Here is a 14,266-nt window from a genome sequence, read left to right as displayed (position 1 = left end):
ACAAGGGGTTGAGAATGTAATGTTGGTAAAAAAGTGTCAGGGGTCATGTGGAGATGTATGATGAACTACATACTTGATTATGCAATGTATTGCTCCAAAGAACATTCCATTGCAGTGTTGTTTCTAGAACAGGAACCTACTCATATAGAAACATAGGCATTGGCTGCAGCATACACCATAGACATGTAATATTTCTAATTTTCCCATGTTGGATAGTAAAACGGTGAATGCTTCTTTATCACACGTTTGCATACTGTGAAACATATACTAAGTAGGTAATAATGCATCACTTGCTACATGCTTGTACTACTACACACAAAACATTAAGAGACCACAATGTATACAAATATGGGGCTTATACAGGGAGAGTAAAGTAAGTAAACAAAACACAGTATCAAGAGCACCTGTGTGTAACCAACATGATTATCTTTATGCATAGAAAAGATTGCTGTTTCAGGCCTGCTTCTTCCCCTATGCATGTGCATCATAATATGCGATTGAATTCTACGGAAAGTACTGTAAGAACATGTGAGAACAGCAACGTTTACAAATGTAATACCTTTTGAATTTTAAGTTTTTGACTGTCCGTGAATAAACTCACCTGGTCTAGATATGTCAGTGAACAAAAAAAGAAGTGGCTGGACATGTGATGTCATCAGTGATGTCATCAATCATATTTGTGATGTCATCTTTGATGTCATCGGTCTTATTCTTAGCAGTGCACAGTGGTGGCGCGAGTTATGGTTGCTTAGCTTACCATAATTTGCGAATTTCTGGGGGTTTTCGGTTTTACTTGGAACCATAACGTCCCTTTAACAAAGTTTTTTCACTGAATTTCATAGGTTTTTAGTAGCGAAAATTAACCATAACGTCCCTGTAACAAAGTTTTTTCACTGAATTAAGTATATAGATAGAGAGTGTTGCCTATCAATGCTTTTTTTAACAGCATGGATTTGGATACAATGTTTTGGTAAAAATCTTTGTTGTTTTATGAGAGTGAGTGTATATTCTGTGTTTATTGTAGCTGTTACGAACCTTCTCTGTCTACACCTTAATCCATCTCGTCCTGGTGAGGCTGGTCCATTTGTCATCTCGAGGACCATTTAAGTCGAAAACCGAGTTGACGACATCAGATACAAAATGTTTCCAGTCAAGCCCTGTATGGTGATAACTGTTGATGTCACTACTTACCTTAAGTTCAGTTTAATTGTTTGCTAAGATTCTAGAATGAAAGGTTGGAGTAATGTCCATAATTTTGTGACACCCCTGTTTCTGGCAAATGAACAAAACCATTACTATTTGCACATTGGGTCTCTGTTTTGTATCTTTTTGATTTTTCTTACAAAGTGTGATGTCGATATGGTATGGATGTGGGAAGTATGTGGGTGTTAGAAATATAGAAGGGGTTGTAGTGACACACGCATGTGTGGGATCAGGTTTTTGCACCAGGTTACAAATATGTATGTATGATTATAAGTTATGATTATGTTATATTGAGGATGAATTTCATGTATTAAATATATATGAATTAACAGAAATCATTTAAAAATAAAATAAAGCATTAATACATGTTTCGTGGATTGGTCTCTTGATCACTGCTTAAGGGTATATGCTCAGTGTGTTTTTTAAATGAAATCCTCAGGGCAATAGAAGATCTATCCATGGTCAAAGAACCTGGACCGGATGGTCTTCGCTAAGATTTTTATAAGGCATATAGCACTATTCTTGCCCTGCATTTATTAGCAGTATGGGACGAGTCTCGAACTGCTAAAATTCTCCCAGCAATGATGAGAGAGGCAACACTTATTCTGCTTCTAAAATCCTGAGAATTGACAGAGGACTGTGGCCCGTATATGCCACTCTCTCTTATCAACACGGATACTAAGATATTCGCTATGGTGTTAACGAATAGGCTAATACCATATATGAGCAATATAATTCATCCAGACCAAGTTGGGTGTATTCCTGATTGACCTGCAGCAGTCAATGTGTGTAGATTGTTTCATATTGCATCGCAAATCAAACCTGAATTGAAGGCTATAGCCGTGTCGCTTGACACCAGAAAGCTTTTGATATGGTGTCATGGGAATTTCTATTGGCTGTGTTAGTGAAATGCGGTTTTGGCCCGCGGTTTGTGAGGTACTCACATCTTCTATATTCATAGACCAAATAGTACTTAGTAGGGGCACCAGACACGGATGTCAACATTCTAAGAGAGGTCTACAACTAGCTGGTCAATCTGAAGTTATCTCCCTTTACGCAGACGATATCCTGATATACATTAGAAACCATGATAGTAACTTGGACCCTATAATGAGAGACGTAAACCGGTTTGGGGAACTATCTGGGTTCACAGTAATCTATGCCAAAAATCAGGGTGTTCCCCCTTACAGAGTTGAGGGATGAACTCCTAAACAGCTATAACCTAAAATGAATGGTCCCCAGAAGGAATCAGATACCTAGGCACGGAAATAAAGCATGCCCATACACACGCAACTACGACACATATATAAAGCAGTTAGACCTAAAACTACAGAAGTGGAAACACCTTCCATGGCTGGCTGTCTAGCATTGATTAAGATGGTAGTATTGCCCAAACTATTGAGCATATTTACTAATGTTCCGATCTGCCCGTGGCATGCTTTTCTAAAAGATATACGTAGGAAATGTTTTCATTTTTTTTCGTGGCACTCTGGCGCCGTAGCGGAATAAATGGGAGGTCATTGCAAAGCCAATTGATAAAGGGGGTATGGCGCCCAACTTTTAATTGTATTGGGTTGCAGCATAGGCGCAATCTGCCTCCCACTGGCTGTCTGTTGAGCTGGCACCACATGTTAGACCACAGGAGAGAATGGCTGGCACACCCTAGGGCATTGTTAATTAGCAGTAAATATAAGGATAGCTGTCCATTTGGGCTGTTAGACATAGATTATTTGCTAAAACTGGGGTAACAGTACAATATAATAAAAGGATACCGATATGGGGATCCGCTGGCTATACAAGCACGCAGAGGCAACCTGCAGTTCAGTGTCAAGGAAGATATGTTTCCAGGCGAGGCATTTTTTTCTATTACAAAACCTGAATGTAAGAAACACACTCCACATGCCCACATTCCCAAGGGAGCACCCAGAAGATGCATGCGCTGCACACATTGCAAACGTGCAGGGTTGCTGCAGACGGACTGCAACGTTACACAAGATTAATGCAAGAACAGATCTCCATTGCAAACACCAAAACCCAAATCAAGTGGGAAACAGACTTTGGGGATCAAAATATCCAACAAAGAGTGGGGTCAAAGAGTGGGGTCAGATGCTTATTTGGCTTATATAAATGGTTTTCTTTATGTAAAAGGAGATGGATATATTTAGGGCTATTGATGGCGAAAACATGTACATTGAAAAACTGGACACTAAAGCAATCACCAGCTGCTGTGAACTGGTTAAGTGACGTCACATAGGCAAATAATAATGAATATATACATTGCCACATTACCCAGGACCTCCAGGCCCAAGGACATATGAGGGGACTACATGAGTTACCTTAAAGAGATGGCGGACACTTGTGAGCCTGTGGAAAGACAGCAATAATGTTTTCTAACTGCACTGAAAGGGTAACAATATGCACAGTTAAGATATGATTTATACTTATGTAACTGATGTCCTATGTTGTAAATGTCGAGCAAATAAAATTAAAGTTTAAAAAAAAGGATCAGTGGAGGACCCTCATTGTTATCGCCCAATCTCACTCCTAGATGTCTCAAATAAGATTTCTGTGGGATGTCTGGTTGTGAGGTTGGAATAATGGGCTTTATAAAGCAAAGTACTGCCTGGCACTCCGGCGGGCTGCAGAAAGGGCTTCCCTACTATGGATCAGTGCTTTGTACTAAATACAATATTAGAGACATTTTACAAACTTGAGATGCAGACTCATTTTTGTGACTTTTTTTAGACACGACCAAAGCTTTCACCCCCATTAATGGGAATTTGCTATGGGTAAAGATTGCCCGTATCGGGGTTCCCTCTGCATTTGTAATCGATGCATGAGAATACCTCAGCAGCCGTCCAGTGCTCGAGGGCGAATGAGTTTTCAAAGCTCGCATGCCTTCAAATGTTTTGATTTCTGATTCCCAAATTGCCTTTGTTTCTGAGAAAGTAGGCAAATGTATCGGATAATGAACCACTGCCTACTCTTGCAATTGCTATTCATGATGATGTCACCCTTGTTACCTCTAGTTGCAATCTGACTGGTCAGTCCACAAAACTACAGGGGAATAATATAATTGATCAAATAACCATTGCTTTACCCAACACACCTGATACGGCTACAACATTGCCCATTGGAAATAACCCTTATTTGTCGCCAATACCGAAGGGCCTAAAAGACACTAATAATAACCTTTATCACTCACCTAGTCTATTTGATCAGCATCCTAACATCTCTGCTGATCTATCGACGTCCTTTATTCAACCGACTCCTCGCAGACCCTCTCTCACACCTGCATGTCATCCGATCGGGATGGGCCTGCCTAACAAATCTAATACGCTAATAGAAATAACGTTAAATGCCATCAATTCCTCAATCAACTCTATGTTGAAATTGTTTGAAACCTTAGAGGCCAAAAGTGTTCATCAATCTGAACAACTAGTCAGATTAGTTGCCAAAATTAATGCACAAGGATTTTCCCATAGCAATCAAACTTTGCATACTTTATCCTCACATCATGACATCGACTCTAGTTGTTATATGGTAAATCCCTTGAAAGCACTCCCTCACATGTGGGGGGATCAACGCTCTAACATCAGCTCACTCCCGTCCTTCCCTGATGTCATCCGTCCGATTGAAAACACGCATTGTGTTTCTGCAGCTCTTCCTTCCACTTGTGAAAACACTCTTTGTGATTCTGTGGTAGAAACTAATTTGGCCAAAGTTGCTGTTTATAATATCTTTGATACTAATTCAAAACCGGATATTTCTCAAACTCAACCATCCCACAAGAAATCCAAGAATCAAATAACTCATGCCTTGGGCTCCAGGTCCAACATTAGACAATTTGTTAGGCGAATTTGTCTCCCCAAGGCTTCCTGTAGCAACGTAAGCCAATCCCTTCCTACAGGAATATTGCGAAATTGAGGAGGTCTGGACACACTGAAAGTGTTTCACTTGATAATGAGTATGAGCTGCAGAACGTCCTACTCGAAGTTATTAATTCGCAAAATAAATCTTCCGAACCAGCCAGACCCTCAACTATTCCTGTTGTTCCAAAAGTTACTCCTTTAGTTGACTATTCCACAGCACCTATATTGCAGCCGATAGTGACTTCTTCCCCTGAACATGTGTCCCAGACCCTATCCTTGTTCCCCCCATTCCAGTTACTATAGAACCTACCTCCCTTAGCTCATCACAAACTGATGCCATTCTATTAGATGTTTGTGCTGAAATTAAAAGATCCATGGATGAATACCTTAAAGTTAAATCTATAATTCCAGCTGAACAACGAATGACCTTCCTACCTGTTGCACCTGGTGTTCCAGTTTATAAATATTCTCTTGCTCACCCAACCAGTTTAGAGGAGAAGAATAATTCTTTCCCCCGAGCAAACATCAAACATAATCCTTTTATGACCCAACATGCTAATCATGCAACTCATCCCCAAATATCCAAACATGCTTTGCATTCTAAAAATCATCATCTCGTCATCCTAAAATGTCACCCTGCCTCATTTCCTACATACGACCTGTCAAGAACAAGCGTGTTAGCAATCTTGGGTGATATAGATAGTTTGCAAGACATCACTACCACGGACATCTCTCAAGTTGAATTTCTTGATGAAGACGATTGGTCTGTGGTTCGTCTCTGGCTTTCATCTACTGTAGTTCGAAATGCACTATGGCAAGCCAGGATGAAGCTCATTGCAATGGGCTTCCTCTTGGCGGTAGATCCTCATTCCCAAAGTGACTTATTCAATGTGGCCTCTGCCCATTCCAATCAGTGTTCTCCCTTGATAGGAAAGCCGAGGATATATTCACCAACACATTCTGAAACACACTTTAATGTCCCTTCCACTTCCATCCTTAAGGCAAACACAGAGACGCGAGATTGGAATACTCAGCAATAACCATCATTGCAATCAATCTCCAACTCACATTTGATAGGGAGTTGGAATACTCTGGGATTTTCCCATTTAATGACAAATATTGACTCCCTTATTCTAACACATAACATAGTGGTCTTACAGGAAACATGGTTGCTAGAAACACCGTCATGGAGTGGATCTGACATAATCCTTAATCCTGCTAGAGCAGGCACCCTTGGCCGCCCTTTATAAGGCTTATTGGTTACTGTCAAATGTGGAGTGGGCCTACAAATCAGTGCTTGAATGGCACCTAGTCATTATCTTCAGTTGGTGAGAATCTGGTATGAATGGGGCGTTATCGCCCTTATAAATGTATAACGTAACCCGATAGCCCTGGCTGATGAAAATTTTGTCTGTGATTTAGAAATCAGTAATACTTTTATAGTTGGTTATTTCAATTCACAATGTTTACCCAATTCTAAGCATAGAAGCACTTAGGCGTATTGCAAATGGAAAAGCCTGATGAAACATCGAAGGCTCATTATGCTTAACAGTGTCATAGATGGTGATATACCGGCCCGACACACATGGCCGTGGGGCGCGTTGAGTTCTACTATTGATTTTTCACTCATTGACAGGGACACATTCTCTGAGGTGTCTAAATTTCAAATGATTGAACGCGTGCAGAGTGATCATGAACTAGTTCGTACACTGGAACCCTAGGTCTTCTTTACCAATAACTACAGGTCACACGTTTAATAGATGTTTAACAGTCAACAATGCGAGAACCAGATTTCGTTGGACTTATCAGTCCTTGGATGATTTTAAAGAACTTATTGTGAAATCTGCTTCTCCATCGAATTGGACTTATGAACCTTACACAAGTTTTACAATTTTTCAAGATTTGCAGTGATATAAACTTTCTTCGACACTTTTCTCTCAAGCACAAACTTGACCCTGAAGTCCAGTATCAAAAAGCTTGGTTTAACTGCCAAAAGCGAAGGGCTTCACATTTACCAATTGCATTGAGGACAATAACCCTACAAACATTGAAATGCAGATACAAAAAAACTGAATTAAATCTTACAGAGCGACACAATACCAACATGACAGTGAAATCATTTTATCTGCTATAGTGTGGAAGTATCTGTCAAACATATGGTGTCTCTTAAATATTGCTAATTAAGAGTCACAAACGCCAGTTCAAATTAATGGCATCTTAGAAAACACTTGGATTGACTGTATGCTCTACCGATCCAATCTGAACAAGCCCACTTTCAATCTGTAGTGGAATTTCAACAAATGGAAATCCTTGAGGAGGATATTTTATATTTTATCCAAAAAACGTAGCTCCTCAAGGGCTAATCGCCCATACGGCCGTTCAAATAACACCTTTATACAGAACCCTCAGAAGTGGGCCACTATCTTACACTATGTGTTTTTGCAGAAAATCAGTTTGAATATGATTCCTGAATCTTGGTGTCAATCCATCATTGTCCCAATTTTCAAGAAGAGCGATCGGTCTGACCCTTCGAACTATAGATGGATCACCCTCCTTGATGCTCCAGGAAAGTTATTTGCACACTTTGTACGGAGAGATTTTAACATTTGGACCAAACAGCATTCCAAACGAGGTCCCTGCCAAACAGGCTTCATCCAAGGTTTGGAGACGTCGATTAATCTCCTTGCTCTCACTGCCATCATTAAACATCACCAAGCAATTAAGCAACCCATTTATTTGGTGTTTATCAATCTCCAAGCTGCTTGGATTCGGTTTCATGTGAGATGTTAATTCAAAAGCTTAAATCTGCAGATTGGCCAGCATATCCGATAGCACTAATAAATGCTCTGCACACAAATACTAGCATACATTTTAGACTGACTACGCAGGGGATTTTATCATGGCCCATTAAGACCTATAGAAGCCTGAAGCAGGGGTGTGTACTTCCCTCAACCATTTTTTTTTTGTTGGCAGACATTGCATATGCATTCAAACAGGTAGTAGGTGATCCACCTAAACTGGCTTCCAATTCCAAACCTATCCCAGCCTTGTTGTATGCTGATGATATCATCTTGCTCTCCAAAACCCCTCGAGGCCTCTTTTGGATGCCGTCTCAATATATACCCGAGATAATCTATTGAACATCAATTTACAAAAAACCAAAGTAATGACTATCCTTCCTGCAACGAAAGCCAATATGAAATCTCATAATTGGATCATACAAGATTCATCCATTGAAAGAGTTGATCTCTACACATATTGGGTATTACCATATCTACAACTAAATTGCAGACTCATTGGTTGAAATTAAATGACAAATTGAACCATATGATATCTCAGACACGGGTGATACAAGCAAGGTTTGGAAAGTTTTCGATTTCTTTTGCTCTGATTTACTTCCATCAAAAGGCTACGCCCATATTAATTTATGGGTCTGAAACACAAACATTAATGCCTGAGCCTTTATGGAGTAAATTAGAGACTGTTTTCTGGAGGCGTTGCCTAGGCTTGCCAAACTGCATATTGATCTGTTGGAATAGACACAAACTGGGCTTGACTTCATTATACATACGCCACATTTGGCAGATTGTTAGCCTGTTTCGCAAGTGTATCATGACAACTGATACGACTATGCTCATAGGTACCTTATCTAACCACATCCTTTCGAGCAATGACTCATAAATTCGCAACTGGCGGCAAGTTGTGATTGATGCCTTAGCTGATGCAGACGTCCCTCCTCAAACGCTCATTGAGAACCCCGTAAGAGTCAAAACCAAAATGTTCAATTGTGATTGGATAAGAAACAGAGCTCGATGCTTACAACTCCAGGGGCCTCATTATGACCCTTGAGGTAAGCATGGCACTTTTTGCAGCATGGCTACTCCCATTCGGGTAACGGGTCCGGGTTCCCTGAATGGGGAAATACCAGGCCATTCTGACCTTGGAGGGCCCGGTATTTCCCCATTCAGGGAACCCGGACCGGTACATCCCCATTCCCATTTCAGCCCCATAGGGCTCAATTCGAATGGGGATGATGCCAACAACGGGCCCGTTAATGACGGGCCCATTGTTAGCATCCTGGTCTGCTCGCGGGACCCACTAAGGACGCCTCATTTTACCAGGCTTCCTTAGTGGGTCCAGCGAGTAGACCTCGTAATGAGGTGGTAGGGGTTAACGGGGCCGGCAGCTCTACCAGCCCCGTTAACCCCCTACCGCCAGGGTTGTAATGAGGACCCAGGACTTTAAAGGTCCTCTTCCATCACATAAAAAGTGTGGTCCAACTGAGCCGTACTTGGTCAAGTCACCATCAGCGGCACATATATTGGAATTTCTGAGGTTGAGATTTAATTTGTGCCCCACACGGGAGATCTTGGCGAGGCACAAAATGATCTCAACTGTGGGCAATAATTGTAGACAGAAGCCACAATCTGAGACCGTCCATCACTTACTCACTGAATGTGACTCCCTCAGACAAACGCGTATTCAACATTTAAAACCTTCTCTAATGAATTACAGGGAAATGTCTTCAGATTTGTTGTGGCAGCTAATACTTGAAGGCAATAACATTCCGTTAAGAATTAATGCAATCAGGTTTCTTACTGAGTTAAAGTTATTTGACAAACAAATGGATGAAAATGTTGATTAATTTCTGTTTTATCTTATGATTCTTCTTTATTTTAATGAACGTATTAATCATTTTTTGGAGTTATTTATATTAACTAATGTTTACTTTTGTGATTACAAATATCTGATCCATTTATTTTATTATTCATCTGATTCGCATTTAATCATGAACCTGAAATTGGATTGTCCCATTTGCTTTTAGATTTAGTAAAATGAACAGATTGAACATTTGTATTTTAACAATGCTGTAAAATAGAATGAAATTACTCCATGTTTTGTTTTTAAAAGTTGATTAAATTCAGCTAAATTAAAAAAAATATATAACCAAAATGAAATCCTCTGGCTGAAGAAGGTTAACTCTGATGATGTGGCTAAATGTTGAATCAAGCGGCTGGATTCTGATACGATTTGTGGTGGTGGCATGGGCAAAGGTGAGGACATAATGCACTTTTTATTAATCTGCACGTTTTTTATTGATCTTTGAACGAGATGGCTCAAGCCACATTTTATCAAAAATAATATAAGGTCATGCTCGGATGGTGTTTACTTGTTCATGGCTTTTAATGATGAAGATATTGGGCCTCATTACGACCCAGGCGGTAAGTTACCGCCTGGGTCGTACCTTTACCACCATGGCGTAAACTATGTTTACGCCATGGTGGTTGGCGGACTTACCGCCCCATTCCGAGGTTGGCGGGGCGGTAAGTCCCCAATCCCCATTTACCCTTCCCCATTCCCATTTTTGCCCCATAGGGCATAATGGGAGTGGGGAAGGCGTTAATTACGCCACCGTAAATTACGGTGGCGTAATTAACTCCATGGTCCCTTAGCGCCATGGATTTTACCACCTGCTAGAAGCAGGTGTTAAATCCGCCATGGCGCTAAGGGACCTCGTACTCAGGCGGTAAGGGTCGGCGCTGTTTACGCCGCCGTAAACCCCTTACCGCCTGAGTCGTAATGAGGCCCATTGTGTATGATGTTTTACATCTTGGAAAAGATGGTGCTCAGATGAAGGTCTCGAGTATTTTGAGCTACTCTGTATGATTATCATGTGCTGGTTCTTTTTTGTATTGTGCAATGTTGTTCTTTATTTACCGGTTAAATTGTGTCTATCGATCAGCATTGTTTGTATTTCACTTACCACTTTCTGCTCCTTTCCCATCCCTGTGTCTCTTTCGGTTCATTCTCTTGAATGACTTACCACCACCCAACATGTGGCTACTTTCGAACATCTTTATTGCAGCTTTCCAGCCCTCGCACTTGCTTCTTTCCACCTCAGTGATCCTTACTTGCATCCCACACCTTGCTACACATCATACATTTGTTCTTGACTTTAGTCAGCTGCCAGGCTCGGCTCTATCCTCCTATCCTTCACCTGCAGCAATGGCACATCCACCATATCCCTCGGGGTCTGCTCTTTAATTCCAATCCCATGTCTGTCTCTTTCCTCATAGTGCTCCACAAGGGGGTTACTTATACTGACCCCCAATTACTTAGCCATGGCCGCACACGTAGGGCTGCACAGATAAAGTACCATGCGAGCTTCTGGCGTTTGCCAGCTGTGCGTGTGTTGTTCATGTAAAGTGATGTTTTGTTTGGAGGGGGATGTCTGCCAGATGTGTATGGGATGTTTTTTAGAGCCCTAATTGAAAACAGGAATGTAAGTTGAAGTAAAGAACCGTAGACTTCATGTAAAGCAGGGGTCTAACTCTTTGGCTCTAGATGTTTTGGACTACAATTTCCATCTGCACTAAGAAACAGTCAGTGGCAAGGGATCATGGGATGTGTAGTTCAAAACACTTGGCGAGACAGAGGTCGCAGACTCCTAATGTAGAGTAATGTTTGCCAAATATGTATGTGTAGCAAAAGTGTATTTCACTGTACTGCTTATAGTTTAAGTTCTGCATACGCACTTAGCACATATAATGCACAATTATATTATGTGATGTTTGCCAAAGGTGAATGTTGAATGCTGTTTGACATGTAATGTAATATCTTGCCATAATTGCATGTAACTTGCATGAGGGGGGTTGCAAGGTCATTGGCTGTGGTCAGCTGTTCTGGGGGGGATGTGCACACTGCTGGCTTTACCCTTAGTGTGTCATCCCACATCAGTCGACTGGGTCCTGTATCTGGCTTAAACGCCCAGCTGCCATGTTGCTCACTGCCATGGTGGACCACACAGCAGCAACAACTGAAGTTGCTGGTCTAATGTTTCAGTGCAGGTCATGTCTGCTGTATTTGTCATTTGCCCGTATTTGTATGTGTGTGGTGTCATTCTGCGATACACTATATGATGTGTACGATCCCTGAAAGAAGGAATCCTTCACCTTCATTACTATTCTGACACAAGCAGACAGGCTTGGGGTTATCAAATCTCATCGAAGCGAAATCTCAGACCTATTAAGTCAATCTTCGTCTGCTGAAAGACACACCATCTCAAATAACTGAGCCGAGTTTTTTAATCGACAACAAAGAAGCAGGATATGCTAATTTTAGAAGGAGTGTTCGATGAAGACAGAGCCTAGGAACCAGAATCAGCCATGTAGAACAGGGAACAAGTCACCAACCCGTTCTTATTAACTCACTCCCCCTCATGATCTTCTCTTGTAGAACACAGGAATCCACAGACTGCAGGAACAGGACATTGTCCTCTTTTACCACCACATCATCTCTCTAGATTAGTTCTTACTCCTGCTGCAGCACCTCCAGTTGTGAGTGATTGGACCGTGGAACCCATTAACTCATTAAGTAATAACACCTTATGTTGGTTCATTGAGCACTTGAGAGGGTTAGCCCTTAGAGGTGGCCATGTAAGGATGGCTAGAAGAAGGGCTGGGTTGGGGCTGTACCTTACATCTTTTGTGGAGACTACATAGTTGTAACGTCTACCATCCGTGCTGTAACCAGGCATATCCTAAACAATATTGTTCACACTACAGCAAAATCACTAAAAGCAGAGTGCCTTCTCAGGAGATAACGGCCCGATTCTCTCTCTTCTTTCCTGATCTCCGGCCCTCATGCACTCTCATCAATTAACTCCAACAATTGCTTACAGAGGTTTACATCAATGGAGGATAACGACTGACTTAAGGCATCAAGATTCTGCTCCAAAGATCAATCTCTAGGAAGAAGGTGATGGTTGCTTCTAGAGAGTATCAATCACACAATACTCCCAGATGTTCTACAGTCTCTAAAATCTTCCAGAACCAAGTTAGCGACACTGGAGTCCCTGAGGTTTTGCAATTGCCACATCCAGTTAATGTATTGTCCCAGGGAAATGATGTTGGCATTTTTGACATTAGATCATCTGATAATGAGCTATACTGTATGTATTAGAATATTGCATCCCTAAGATCTAGGGTAGCGGATCCCAACTGGTTATCATGGGTATAACAAGTAGACATCGGGCCTCATTACAAGTTTGCCAGTCGGGAAGCAACAGTGCCGGTAAGCTTACAGGCACTGTTGTTTCCGGACTGGCAAGATACTGGTTCTGTGGGCGGGTGCCGTCCCACCCGCCAGATCAGACCTGGCAGGCAGGACGGCACCCGCGTGCAGACTTTGACGGAAGCACCGGCACTGTTGCGCATAGTGCCGGTGCTTCCGCCCTCAATATGTGGTGGTCTGACCAAGGGCAGGGGATGTTAGAGGTGATGAGGCTCTGGCTCTTAAGGTTGCTATCCAATCCAGCGTTCTGCCTTTGTTGTGGGTGGGTGAGGCAACACAGTGTATGAAGCTGAAGTCTGTGAGGGCATTGGCTACTGTGGTGCCTGCCGAATCAAGGGGGTCTTGGAGGCCTAGATTGAGGTCACCCAATTGTATAAACCTGGATGTGGGCTTAATGTTGTTGCATATGGTATGGACAAGGTCTTCCTTGAAGGTGGTGTTAGGCAGAATTATATGCAGTAGCCTTTGGGAACACCACACACAATTAAGACTACAAGTGACAGTACAAATTAACCTTTAGTACAAGCCTGTACTACACAGTTAAGTGGTAGGGATGGCTAAACAGCCAGACTTATCTCAAGAGCAAGTGAGCAGTAAATAGTTACACAAAGGACAGCAATTACTATAATTCAAACAAACACTGACTCAAGGTTTCTGAGTAAAAGAATACACATTTATTTACACATCAGTTTTATAACATCTCACTAAAGTAAAGCAGTTTAAAAATCACAATCTTAATACACCACACCACTCCCAATACGTTCCAGACAAGTTAAGCTCATAAAATGAAGTGGGAGCAAAATGCCACTCCAGAAATTTAAAAGCGAGAGAAAGACAAAGTTAATAGAAATTTACCCACACCAACACGTAAGTACTCAGGGCAATTGAGCAGGAGGAACTACAGTGATAGAATCAGGTAGAAAAGGCTTAGGGCCAAAGTCAATAGGACAAAAGTCTTTTGCTCAAGATCACACGGTTCAGAGCAGTTCGCAGTAACGTTTGTGCCACAGGTTCCGGACGAGGTTGATTGACAGAAATGTTAGCTCAAAGAGAGGAGAAGGACAAGCCCTCGTATTGGAGAAAGATTTCAAACACTTTCACTGTGGGTGAATGAAACG

Source organism: Ambystoma mexicanum, chromosome 4p, assembly GCF_040938575.1.
Source record: "Ambystoma mexicanum isolate Mex_15411 chromosome 4p, UKY_AmexF1_1, whole genome shotgun sequence".
In the NCBI taxonomy this organism is placed as follows: Eukaryota; Metazoa; Chordata; class Amphibia; order Caudata; family Ambystomatidae; genus Ambystoma; species Ambystoma mexicanum.
The sequence above is the reverse complement of the archived record's forward strand: the minus strand, read 5'-3'. Positions refer to the sequence as shown.